The following is a 13,754-nucleotide window of genomic DNA, read 5'->3' on the forward strand; positions in this document are numbered from 1 at the left end:
TGACAAGGGAGGAAGGCATTTAAAAAAAATCTGCAACCACAAAAAGAGTCACCGTTATCCCTAAAAAAATCTTCCAGCCCCCCCCACCCCTTGAGAAGACCCCTGATCTCCCATCCTAGGCCCCTTGAGCAGTGGCGTAGCCAGGCCTGAAATTTTGGGTGGGCCCAGAGGTAATATGGGTGGGCACCATGTATATAAGTATGGGTAGTGTTTCTCAGGATACTAGAAAATAGTGCCTTAGAATGCACTTGATGATAGATTTCTAATTAGTCTGCTCAACAGCTGCCCTGCATCAACATAAACCACATACATACCTAATTGAAAAAACAATATATTTAAATATAGTTACATTAAGCCATATCTTAAACTTGACCAACATGTCTACCATAGTAACCTGTGTATCTAAGTGCTCTGAAAATGAGCCACTAAGTTGCAAATCTTAACACCAATTCTGAACACAAATACCAATAACAGTACCTTTAAAAAGGCAGCAGTGAATATATACAACAGCAATATACATCCCATTGGAAAAGGCAGACAACTCAGACTCAGAGATCTTCACACAAACCACATGCCAGCCAAATCGCTCACCTGCTTGATCACATGCAGAACACAGACCAACTGACATCAATTACAGAATAAAGGACCAAAAATTAGAAATTGTCCTGTAGCTTGGCATCAGCCCTTCCCTTCCCTACCCCCCCATCCATCCCCATAGTCTGGGATCAGACCTACCCCCCCCCCCCCCAATCCAGCCTCCTAGCCCAGCATCAGCCGTTCCCTTCCCCATCCATCCCCCTAGCCCGGCATCAGCCTTTCCCTTCCATACCCCCAAATTCATCTCTATAGTCTGGGATCAACCCTACCCTCCACCCATCTATCACTGTAGCCCGGTATCATCCCTTTCCTACCTTGTCCCCCATACATCCTTGTAGCCTGGCATCAGCCCTTCCCTACCTTTCCCCATCATCCATCCCATAGCTAGGCATCTACCCTACCCCCACCCTCCCTGTAGCCTAGCGTCAGCACTGTCCTATTTCCCCCTTCCAGTCTCCCCATAGTCTGGCATCTCCCCTGCTCTTTTGAATCTCTCCCCCCACCCCACCAGCATTACACTGTAACTATTAAAAAAAAAAACATTTGTGTTACCTGAGCAGCTGGGCTTGAGTTTCCCAAATTAGTTGCACACTGTGCAGTCAGTGTGCAGTCTGTGTATAGGGTAGCAGACTGTGCTCAGTGTGTTGGCTCCTGTACCTGTGTGTGGCAGCTGTGGCTGTGGGCTGCAGGGGAGTGCTGAGGCCTGGGGAGGAAGGGGACTGAACGGAAGGCTGATCACTCAGAGACATAAAGGAGTTAATTTCTATTCTCCCTTTTCCCGGGGGTCTCTGACCCACCTTGTGGGTCACACATGCAAAGACCTACTCTCACAACTAAAATGAGTTCAATTTTTTTTAAAGTAAACAGAGGGTGTAATTATGAATATTTGCCCGAGTGAAATCTCCAGAAGTTAAACTAAAACACCAAAAGGTTCTGTGACCAAAGACTGGACTGTGCCCCAAACAAAAAGTGATATGTATAAAACATAATTGTACCCAATTTATGGTTTAATGATGTAAATGGGACAGTGAAACATTTTGCTGCTTTAAAAAAGGGAAGCATGATCTTTCCTTACCTCAAATACCTTGTACACAGTTTACACTGAATCCATGTATAAAGTAAAAAAAAAAAAAGCTAAAAATACAAGGTGGGACATTTAAACGAACAAAGTGAATAATGTCATTTGAATACTGATGCTCCTTACCTCAAAATACCTTGCACACAGTTTACACTGAATCCGTGTATAAAGTAAAAAAATAAAAAAAAAAGCTAAAAATTCAAGGTGGGACATTTAAAGGAACAACGTGAATGATGTCATTTGAATATTGATGCTAAGGGATAATGAAAACAGAGTGTTTGCCAATCAATTATCTTAATATAAAAGAAAAAAATACCCTAAATTTATGGCCATCCTAATAAATAAGACATACCAACATGAACACCATCTAATTAAAAAGAATATACCAACAAGCACTCTCCAAATAAAAACATAAGCAAACAAGTTAGGTGAATTGTGTCCTAATGAAAAAGAGTATAACGACAAGCATTCCACAAATACAAACTTAAAATTAAGCAAACTAAATGCATCGTGCGTATTGATTTCTGTGCGGACTTATAGACAATATATACATTAAATCATTATAAAGTGCTTCGTGCTATAATAGATGATTAAAAAATGGATAAATCAAAAATGTTTTAAAAACCTGTGTGCGTGCAATACATAATAAATACAATAGGATCAATGCAAACTTGGAAACAATAAGAAGTGTGTCATGCCTATATCACAAAATAAAACAGTGTAAAAGTAAAATCAAGAAGCAAACCTTGTGCAGAAAAAGCTTGTTCTAGCTCTGCTTAGGTCTTAAGGTGCTCGGACTCAATGCTAACTAAAAGGCTGTGCACTGCAGCCTAACTGGTGCCTAGAAGACGGCTATGATTGGAGGATCAGGACAAACTGGGTGGGCCTGAGCCGAGATTAGGTGGGACTGGGCCCACCCCTAGCTCCAAGCCCAAGCAGTATAATGGAGATGTAGCTTTGTGCTGAGCAGTTCCTGGATCGCTTTATTATTAACCCAGGCCTTGCTTGAAATGAGTTTATTGGCAGTTTTTGTCATTTTTGTGACCTGTGTTGGAAAATCATAGTTTATACAGCTCTCGGTAGCCTTAAGGTACCTGAGAAAGAGCTCCTTTGCAAATCCCCTCTGAGATTCCTTGTGGCTTTATGCTGAGAAGTACAGATCAAACTCTGAGTGCAAAGGAGCTCTCCTGTGATTACAGGCAAATGTCTGTTATTTGGTGACTGGACCTTTGGAACTCAGGAGCTGATAGTCTCTAGCGTTCCCCTCTCTGAAGCCAAACTCCAATGCCAAATCCAATTCCAACTCCAAGTCTTTCCTGCAGCATTAGAAATCAGTATAGTTCAAAATGGGCAATGTCACTGCTGGAGGAGGGGCTGAATCAGTCCTGTGTTCTCCCCATATATTTCCTGGCACACATCATCGTCTCTGTTCAAGGCCTCACACTGTGCAGGAAACGGGAACTCCAGCATTCTAGTAAGATTGGTACTCAATTGTTAAATGCTCAACTGGATGGAAACCTCTTTTAGTGAGACTCCACTACATAAGGTAGTGAAAGGAGCCTAAATCAGTAAGTGAGGAAAGTCTGAACTGTATAAATAATGCAATCCAAAGGCATAATTTTGTCTTTGGCTCGTTAAGCAACTTCATCAATGAGTTCATGTATCTTTGGTTGGCCAAGTCTTTGAGTGAGAAATAAGAGGCTAAAAGAGGCCTCAGGAGAACAGAAATGTGTCTTCTGATCCTTGAAGAAAAAGGAGGAATCAGAAGACACTTCCAGAAGCTGAGGACAAGGGTTCATGAGCCAATGCAACCAGTGTTTGAATCTAAGACCAATCTCCAGCAACTTGGTATTTGTTGTGTAAGAGGAAACTGAGGTTTTCATTTATTTTTTTTTTTTAATTTTCAAAATACGATGTCCAAGTTCATATCTTGAACAGGAAATCTGATTGCCATACACATTAGTAATAAAACAAATGTTATAAGGAAAACAACAGTTTGAACAATCAAGTCCTCTATAAAGGGAAATTCAAGAAATCAAACAATATAAGAAAAAGGAAAAAAAAATCTTTCTATAACAAAAGAGAAAACCACCTTAAGAAGAACATTAACATAGTATATGTGAGTTCATTTAGAGCCAGTTCATATTAGGCAACAGGAACCCCTTCTTCATGGACTGAGTTTACCCGATTCTCAACAACCATCTTATTACTCAGGTACACCACCAACACCAATTGAGATGGATAAAACAAATATATATATATATATATATATATATATATATATATATATATATATATATATATAAGGAATTGAGCGGTAGATGAGCAGGGCTGGAATAAGCAGGACTGGAACAACCAGATTCTGGAACGGGCTTGGCTGGAACCGGATTCTGGAATGGGCTTGGCTGGGACCGGATGATGGAACGGACTTGGCTTGGCTGGAACCCGAATGCTGGAATGGGCTTGGCTGGAATCGAATTCTGGATTCTCAAACAGGCTTGGCTAGAAACAGGGTTCTCAAACAGGCTTCAGGATTCTCAAACAGGCTTCAGGATTCTCAGGCTTGGCTGGAATGGAAGCTGAAAGCAGACAGGGTTGGAACAAACAGTGTAGGAACTGAAACTGAAGACAAACAGGGCAGACACAAGCAGGATTAGAACTGAAGCTGAAGGCTTGCAGGGCAGGAACAAGCAGGGTTGGAGTAGAAGTTGAAAACTGGCAAGACAAGAACTAGCAGGGCTGGAACTGCAACAAACACACACAGACAAAAACTCATCTGAAGACCTCTGTTGCAAAGGCAAGCCTGAAAGTTCCCAGGTGCTTAATAAAGGCAATTACAGATGAGGTCACTAGTAAGAGTGAGGCTTGGCTGCAGGAACCCCAAAGCAAGTCTGGAAAGCTGGATCATCAGAATAGGACTGGAATGAACTCTGGAACATGTTTTGGAAACAGGAAGAAGACAGTCCACAGCAGCCATAGGGCCTGGTCACCAGGAGGCAAGGTGAGTGTAGGCATGGGATACAGTCACAACCGTGACAGAGAAGCTGTTATTCCTAAATCAAACAATGACCCTCAATTTGTACAAAACTACAGACCAATCTCACTCCTCAATACAGATTATAATGTATGCCAAGATTCTAGCAAATAAAATAAAAAAAAAGTGATCAGTAAGGTTATTGCCCCAAACCAGGTTGGCTTTATGCCAGGAAGGTTAATCACTGATAACTCCAGATTATTTTTTCACATAATAGATATACCTAGGACACAAAACCACCCTGTCATCATTCTTTCACTTGATGCTGAAAAGGCATTTGATAGGGTGGAGGGATCCTATTTCTTTCACACCCTTAAATGGTTTGGAGCTTAATTAGAGTTCAAAGACAAAATTAAAGTTTATACACTAATCCAATGGTACACATTTTTGCTAACAATCATCTTTTCAATTACATACAACTTAAAAGATGTTGCCCTCTCTCTACTTACTTGTTCACAATCTAGCCTTAGAACTACTCTCAACTGTGATCAACTCACATATCCATATAATCAATCGGCTTCACCCATAACATATCAAATCATAAGGTCTTGGCGTATGCTGATGACATACTATTATACATTAATAATCAACTCTTTAACCTCTCTTTTCTCATTAATCAATTCATTTTAAAACTTCTCTGGAAATAAAATTAACCAATCCAAGACTGAAATTCTCCTTTTAAATGTGCATGTTAACCCTGATTCAGTTCGGCCTTTTAATTTAATATGTCTCCTGAGAAAATTAAATATTTAAGTATTGAACTTTATAACTCACCCTCAGAAACTAAATCGTGTAACAGTAACAACCTCTTGAAATTTCTCAAGAACATTTTATCCTCATGGCACCCCTTGCAACTGTCTTGGTGGAGCAGGCTCAAAACCATCAAGGTGATATCTCCCAAGATCAATTTTATACTTAGTATGATTCCAATTTTATTTTCCCCTTCTTTCTATAAGCAAGTAGGCAATCTTTTATCAATGTTTCTCTGGAAATCTAAACCAATCAGAATCTCCATGTCAAAGCTCAAAACCCCAAAAGACAAGCTTAAAGTTCTATTCCCTGATTTCCTAATGTATCACAAGGCCTTTAACATACAACAAAGTTGTTACTGTTTTTTTTACAATGAGGATTACCATACCCCTTTTGCTACTAATAGAGAACAGCTTATCCCATACAATCCCTCTCCGCCTTCTCATTACCACTTCACTTCCAAATACACAAAAAGGCAACCCTCTTCTCACTACCACTAAATCTTGTTTGAAAGAATTTAATCACCTGCTAGAACAACCCATTAATCCTAATATCTTAATAATAAATAAAGTTTGTTACTGGAAAGCTTGGACCGAAAATTCTAAATGAACTTTGACTGACGTTTATAACCATGAATCCTGTGATCTACACTTATTCCAGATGCCCCAATCCAAGTTTCAATTACCACCATCCCAATGCTACAGATGGATACAATTATCACACTGCTTAAAGAAATCTAACCTTTCCAAAACCTCCAGTCACTTCGATTTTCAAGATAGCAAAGCTACTCTTAAACAATGGATTTCTTCATTTTGCTTTTTCCACCTACAATATAAAAACATCTCCACAAAACAGAACTATTTACAATCATTACAGGAAAAAGATACCAACCAACAAATACCAAAGGAATCACAAGATTAATTGTCCTCTACAATGTTTAAACCCCTTTGTGCAGCTAACTTCCTCCAGTGGATGCTCTTCCTTTACCACAAAGCTGTATGTACACACCACAAGCTACATATAGCAAGACTAAAGCCCTCACCTCTTTGCAGGCACTGTTAATAAGCAAACTGGTAAACTAGTTCATATGATGTATAAGTGCATGTAGATACAACCCTTCTGGAATAATACTTGGGATATAATTTGTACATTCTTTAAGTGCAATACTCCTCTATCCCTTTCCTTAGTTATATTTAAATCTTGTTCTCCCTCCAACAACTTATCTGATTGTCACAAGTCCGTATTTGATATTCTTATCACAATAGTGCAACACATGATACTAGCTAATTGGAAAAGCTCCAACATGCTGAATGAACACTTTTGGTGGCAGGCAGTCCTATTTTTATCTCAAATATGAACTTGCTTTTGCGGAACTCAAGGGATCATCTATCAAAAGGTGTATCATTGGGTCTCCCCTTACTAACTATTTATGCACTTTAACAATGCCTGACTAATTGCTATTTATGTCTCTAGGCTTTTATGTTAATTTAAAGCATTTTTACGGCCTGTCTTTTGAAAATTAACCTATTACAATTGAATCACCTATTGTTGTTGTTCTTATGTATTTTTACCACCCAATTTTGTATATCTTATAAAATTCAATCAAATTTTCAGGAAAAAAAGAAAGAAGCAAGTCAGAGGAGTTAGCTAAAAAACTCAATCACAACAATTTTAAAACAACAGATGGCTGGTTGCCATGATGGAAATGCAGGTTCGGGAGGAGGACAGTGCTGATGCTATAAGCGCTGAACAATGGAAATCTACAAAACTTCCACGATTGCTTTGTAAATTTTGTGCAGATGACATCTATAATGCCAATAAAACAAGGCTATTCTACTGTGCCACACCTGATGGATCCCTGACCTATAAACGCTCAACACTGTTGGCTTCAAAGAATGCTATATATCATGTAACAGTGCTATGCTGTTCCAGCATGTCGGGAACCAATAAATAAGCTGCTGGTTATAGGAAAAAGTGCCAAACCGTGGTGTTTTAACAGAATCTGTATGTGGATAACATTAAAAATTTTAAGAAATGGTTAATGAGCTGGGACAATGAATTACAGAGGAGATCTAGGAGGATTGTGCTTGTCCTTGACAATTGTGCAGCATTGACTGTTTGAAAAACATCCAGGTGAAATTTCTGTGTCCCAACACCACATCTCTGGTGCAACCAATGGACATGGTTATCATAAAAAATTTGGAAACCTTATACTGTGCCAAACCAGTAACTTCAATCCTTGAAGCTATAGAAGAAAATTTACTCGCATCATTTTCAACAGCAAAAGAAGTCAGTGCAAAGATTGATCTTTTATAAGCAGTGCAGTTTATTGCTGATAGCTGGTGAAATGTTAGCAGCACAACCATTCAGCATTGCTTTGCTCACTTTGGGTTTAAAACATCTTGGAATGGACATACAGCATAAGGATGAGAATTAAAATGCTATCAATAATAAAAATTATGAAGAGTTTTCATCCATTGACAACAATCTTCAATGAAAATGAGGCGTGTGAAGATGAAATTGTCAAGCAAATTTCAACCACAGGAAGACTTCAGAAAATCAGGAAACTGAATAGGATGACACAATTGAGCACGAGCAAATGAGAAACCAGAATGCCAGGAGATTTATTTCTGGATTAAAACTTTTTTTCATGCGGGAAGGCAATGAAGGCAGTCTAGTTACTGCTCTAGAGACCTGTGCTAATTTGGTCCAGCTGCAGCCAATGAAGAGAGCTCATCAAGGTACACTTGATCAATACCTCCAAAGTTAATGCTATTTGAATAAGAAACTTTTCTTTTAATTTATGCAAATGTAAATATTTTCTATTCTGTTATTTCAACGTTTGTGTTACCGAACAAATATAAAATTTGAAATTAAACTGTACTGCTTTTTTTATAATGTCCCAAGAACAAATACGCTTCATCATATCAATAGAAATTGCTTACATCATTTCAGAGAGACCTTAGCTATATCGGGAAAAATTCAAACATTTAAGGAAAATGATGAAAAAATTTTCAATAACCAATTCAAGTCAAGATCCAATAACATTGTAAGTAGTAAAGCAGAGGGAATAGCTACCTCATCTTTTGATGACTCCAAGAAAGCCAGAAGATCTAAACTATTTTCAGAGATTGGCAATAAATTATCATGTCCACCCTTCTCTGAATTTTTTTACATGGTGGCAAATAGTAAACTCTTGACAGTATTGGGAGGGACTGAGATGGTATGCACAATATCTCTAGCATATAGCACTTAAACATTCGTTGAGCAGATATCCCCAGAACACGTGGAAAATGAATAAATCTGTTTCCTACAAACGAACCATATTTTCCAATTTTTCATGTTTTGTAGCCAAGATAAAATTACCCTTAGCAGCATATTCTCCCAAACCGTCCAGTTTCTTCAGCCTTAATTCCAACTTCTCAAGTCTATAAATGTTTTATTGAGCTTCTTTGTCTCTCCATTTTTAATTCAAAATCAGCAACTTGCCCTGAACTCTAACTCAGCCACGCAGACAGGTTCTGGCTAAGGATTACCACTAATTTCCAAATGTCTTCAACATGAAAATGGCAGGTTTTACCAGGTCAACCATACAGTGTTGTGGGTTCATCAGCTCTTTCTGAGACAGCATTTGGGATCAATATCTGTCCTCATGTTAAGGGGAAAAAAAGACTGCAGAAACTGCAAGACAAATAAAAATACCTCTATAACTTTTTTTCTGTCTCTAAAGAGGTTAAAGTTTCTTTCATTGGTCTTAAAAACTCCCAAGTATTTTTATGATGTGATGTCAAAAGTAACATATTTATAACATCTAAAAGGTCCTTTTGTAACATTTGTGATCTATACAAATCAATTTCAATTTGTAAAAATCACCAAAGAATAAACTATGAGTTGGCTAGGTGCTTATCTTATTTCAAACCCAACAAAGGTCACAATTTCACCATGCTTTCCGCTTCCTCAGGAGTTTTATCCAATGTGCTTCAAATGTTCAGGTAATCAACTCCTTTTCTATACTGACTCTCAGTCCTTAACAGAGGTTGTAGTTTCACTAACAGTGTGTGACTGGGATGTCTGCATCATCTGTGGGTCTGTCTCTGTCCCTAATGAGCCACTCCTCCAATAGTCCTTTGTCCTACAGGCAGCTGTGCCTGCAACTATCCTCTTTCCATCAGAGTAGATTCAGCAAGAATATTGACTCTCTGCAGAAGGGAAAATGATATCACTAGATGGTGCCAGATCCATCTCTGTGCTGCCTGCTCTGATGCAAGCTGGATTCTGTAGGGGTGCTCACTCTTCAGTGGTCTGCAAAACACTGCATTCAAAGAGTCCAAGGGCACTACTTCTTCCCCAGCAGCATCCAGGAAATTTCCTGGAAGATGATCTGCGAATCACAAAGGCATCATTACAAGTAAGGAAGAACAGGAGAAGGAGCTAATACAGGATAAAAATTCTGCCTCCCGTTAAGATTTTTATACATTTAGAAATAGGAAAAAATAGAGCCCTTGTGAATGAGTCTTCCTTCGGGGCACCATCTAAAATCAACAGAGGTTTTCCTTTAATGTGCAAGACTCAGAATATGGCTCTGGAGTTGGGGGAAGGGCAACGAACACGGAGGGGGTCTTTACTAAGCCGCGGTAGCATTTTTAGCTCGCTGGAGGTAAACGCCAGCACACCCAATATACTCTTAGGGGCTTCTCAGCATTTAGTGCAGGCTGATTTCTACTGCGAGCTAAAAACACTACTTTGGTTTAGTAAAAGACCAAGGATTGAGTTAAGAACCTTACAAAAAAGTGAAAGACCTCAGCGAGGTTAACTTCAGACATTTTTAAACTTCAGACATTTTTATAACTATCATGTAGCCCTTTTATTGTATTAAGACAGGTGTACTTTGGATACACTCTTCAGATGCTTTGCTTAAACTCCTATGGCTTTCCTGGAAGAACATTTGGTACAACCCATGTGTCTTCAATATTTAATTGGAATGTGCCTACCTAACAAACTGAAGGACGACCATATCGTGCTTGCCACGTGCCGAGTGCTACATGCTCTAGACAACACATAGTAAAACTTTTTTCAGGTATATTAAAAGCAGAAAGCTGGCAAAAGAATTTGTTGGACCGCTAGATGGCCGAGGAGTAAAAGGGGCGATCAGAGAAGACAAAGCCGGAGCGGAGAGATTAAATGAATTCTTTGCTTCAGTCTTCACCGAGGAAGATTTGGGTGGGATACCGGTGCCAGAAAAGGTATTCAAAGCTGACGAGTCAGAGAAACTTAATGAATTCTCTGTAAACCTGGATGATGTAATGGGGCACTTCTACAAACTGAAGAGTAGCAAATCTCCTGGACCAGATGGTATTCATCCCAGAGTACTGATAGAATTGAAAAATGAATTTGCGGAACTATTCTTAATAATATGTAATTTATCTTTATGTGGATAAAGGTGAGCCAGTAGATATTGTGTATCTTGATTTTCAGAAGGCGTTTGACAAGTACCTCATGAAAGACTCCAGAGGAAATTAGAGAGTCATGGGATAGGAGGTAGTGTTCTATTGTGGATTAAAAACTGGTTAAAAGATAGAAAACAGAGAGTAGGGTTAAATGGTCAGTATTCTCAATGGAGAAAGGTAGGAGTGGGGTTCCCCAGGGGTCTGTGCTCGGACCGCTGCTTTTTAACATATTTATAAATGACCTAGAGATGGGAGTAACTAGTGAGGTAATTAAATTTGCTGATGACACAAAGTTATTCAAAGTCATTACATCGCGGAAGGATTGTGAAAATTACAAGAGAACCCTTACGAGACTGAGCATCTAAATGGCAGATGACGTTTAATGTGAGCAAGTGCAAAGTGATGCATGTGGGAAAGAAGAACCCGAATTATAGCTATGTCGTGCAAGGTTCCACATTAGGAGACACAGACCAAGAAAGGGATCTAGTTGTCGTCGTTGATAATACGTTGAAACCTTCTGCTCAGTGTGCTGCTGCGGCTAAGAAAGCAAACAGAATGTTAGGTATTATTAGGAAAGGAATGGAAAACAAAAATGAGGATGATATAATGCCTTTGTATCTCTCCATGGTGCAACCGCACCTCGAATATTGTGTTCAATTCTGGTCGCCGCATCTCAAAAAAAGATATAGTAGAATTAGAAAAGGTACAGAGAAGGGCGACGAAAATGATAAAGGGGATGGGATGACTTCCCTATGAGGAAAGGCTAAAGCGGCTAGGGCTCTTCAGCTTGGAGAAAAGACGGCTAAGAGGAGATATGATAGAGGTCTATAAGAAAATGAGGGGAGTTGAATGGGTAGATGTGAAGCGTCTATTCATGCTTTCCAAAAATACTAGGATAGGGGGCAGCATAGGGTATAAGCAAAGATGAACATATAGATCGGTAAAAGAGTAAGAGGAGTTAGAAAATAAGGTGACTAATTTAAAGAAAGTTCCACATGAGATCAGAGAGATGATTAAATGTTATCTCAGCTAGGGCAGAAGTGGATAAACATGTCCTGATGCAGTATGTGCAGCCTGTGTCACTCCTTGTGTGTGAGAGACTAGAAGTTAGTTACGTCTTCCATTAAAGGCCTGGTTGTAGAGTCAAGCTTTCACCTGCTTCCTGAAGTAGAGATAGTCTTGTGTTAAGCGAAGCCTTTCAGGGAGCGCATTCCAGAGTGTAGAAGCTACTCCGGAGAAGGTTCGCTTGCAGATATCACATCGTGTAATGTCTTTTAGAGAAGGTGTGGTTAGGGATACCTGTTGGGAGGACCTTAGTGTCCTTGGAGATGTGTAGAGGGTCATCCTGTTATTCAAGTACTCAGGGCATTTCCTTTAAGTGCCTTGAAGATGTTCTGTTTTTCAGATTCAAGCCACCTTGTCTTATCACCACATTCGTTTTGCTTTTACCCCTATGCAACATATACTATTGGAGAAGGACAGAGCTCTGTATAACATCATGATTGCCATGGCTCTTCATCTTATTCATAAATATTGGAAGCAAGTTGGCAATTTTAATGTACATTTTTGGTCAAATTTTTCTTGTTATGTGTTGAAAATCTTCAATGAAACTTGTGAACTTAAAAAAAATGTATTCAAAATTTTAAACTAAAAGTTTGGCCCTGTGGCTTCATAGATACAAATTTTATTCCTGTGTTGAGCTACTGTTCTGCAGGCCAGCAAACATTTGCAACTCCTAAGATAAGAAAGCCTAAGGGTACATTTACTAAGCTGTGGCAAAAGGGGGCCTGCGCTGGCATCAACGTGAGTTTCTGACACACACTGAGGCCCCCCTTTACCGCAGCGGGTAAAAAGATAGTTGTTTTAACGAAATAGCAATGTGGCAATTGAAGCACTGAGGTAGCGGTACGGGCTCCCGCACTAACTCAGCAGTGCATGGCACTGCCCTGATTACCAAGAAGTAATCACCAGCACTGCAAAAATATTTTTGAAGCACCGGAAATGGCATTCGCTAGGGGTGGGAACTACTGCAGGGCTGTTATGGTAGCCCAGCGGTACTTTCGGTTTAGCGAGCGGTAAGCCCACATTGGTCTTACCGACGCTTAGTAACGGAACCCCCTAAGATACCAGGACATAGCAACAACTGGAGACTGGTCTTAGGATTCAAGCTGGGGTGGAGGATACAAAGCCAGTGGGGGAAGGGGGGGCGGAATCTTGGAATTACAAATTAAAGCTCATGTAGTCCAATATTTAAAATTCTAAGCAATATATTTAAGGATTACACACCTAAATTTGACTTATTAAAAATGATCCCTGCTGATCTCCTCAATATAGGCACCATAATTTATAAGTTTAATCCACTAAAAAAATGACTAGCACCAAGGGAGGGGGCTAGGTTGAGGAATGGAATTAGGTGTTCAATGCCAAGTTCTAAGCCTGGACACCTAATTTAGGGAAGCTGATGGCTGGTCTAAAATTTAGAAACCTCATTTTAGGCACCTGAACTTAAAAGTTTGGTCAATAACTTCTTTCAACACTGAGTTCACAGTCTTGTAGTCCACCAGAGGTTGGTTCCGAGTTTCAAGCCCAAAGAGACATATAAAACTGGCAGGCCAAAGAAAATTTTACATCTAAATGAATTTTTTGCACTGAAGCAAAGGACTGCAACTTTCACTTGTTTGGGAATAAAAATGATGGGAAGACATTTTTGTTTAAAAACTTTGGGTTTTTTTTCTTACCCTGGGAAACCAGTATTAAAAGGACAGCTGCATGTAGCCAAAGAGTGATTACCACTAATTGGATCTGGTCAAACACACAAAGTAGTTCCATAAACACAAATCCCTGTGTC

At 39.4% G+C, this 13,754-nt stretch overlaps 1 protein-coding gene across 1 annotated transcript in view; it reads right to left on the reverse strand.

The window, feature by feature from the left end:
* CDKAL1 (CDK5 regulatory subunit associated protein 1 like 1) overlaps nt 1-13,754 on the reverse strand; it is a 1,735,794-nt gene that overhangs the window by 955,217 nt on the left and 766,823 nt on the right. The window lies entirely within an intron of this gene.

This window comes from Microcaecilia unicolor, chromosome 1 (genome assembly GCF_901765095.1).
Source record: "Microcaecilia unicolor chromosome 1, aMicUni1.1, whole genome shotgun sequence".
Taxonomy (NCBI): Eukaryota; Metazoa; Chordata; class Amphibia; order Gymnophiona; family Siphonopidae; genus Microcaecilia; species Microcaecilia unicolor.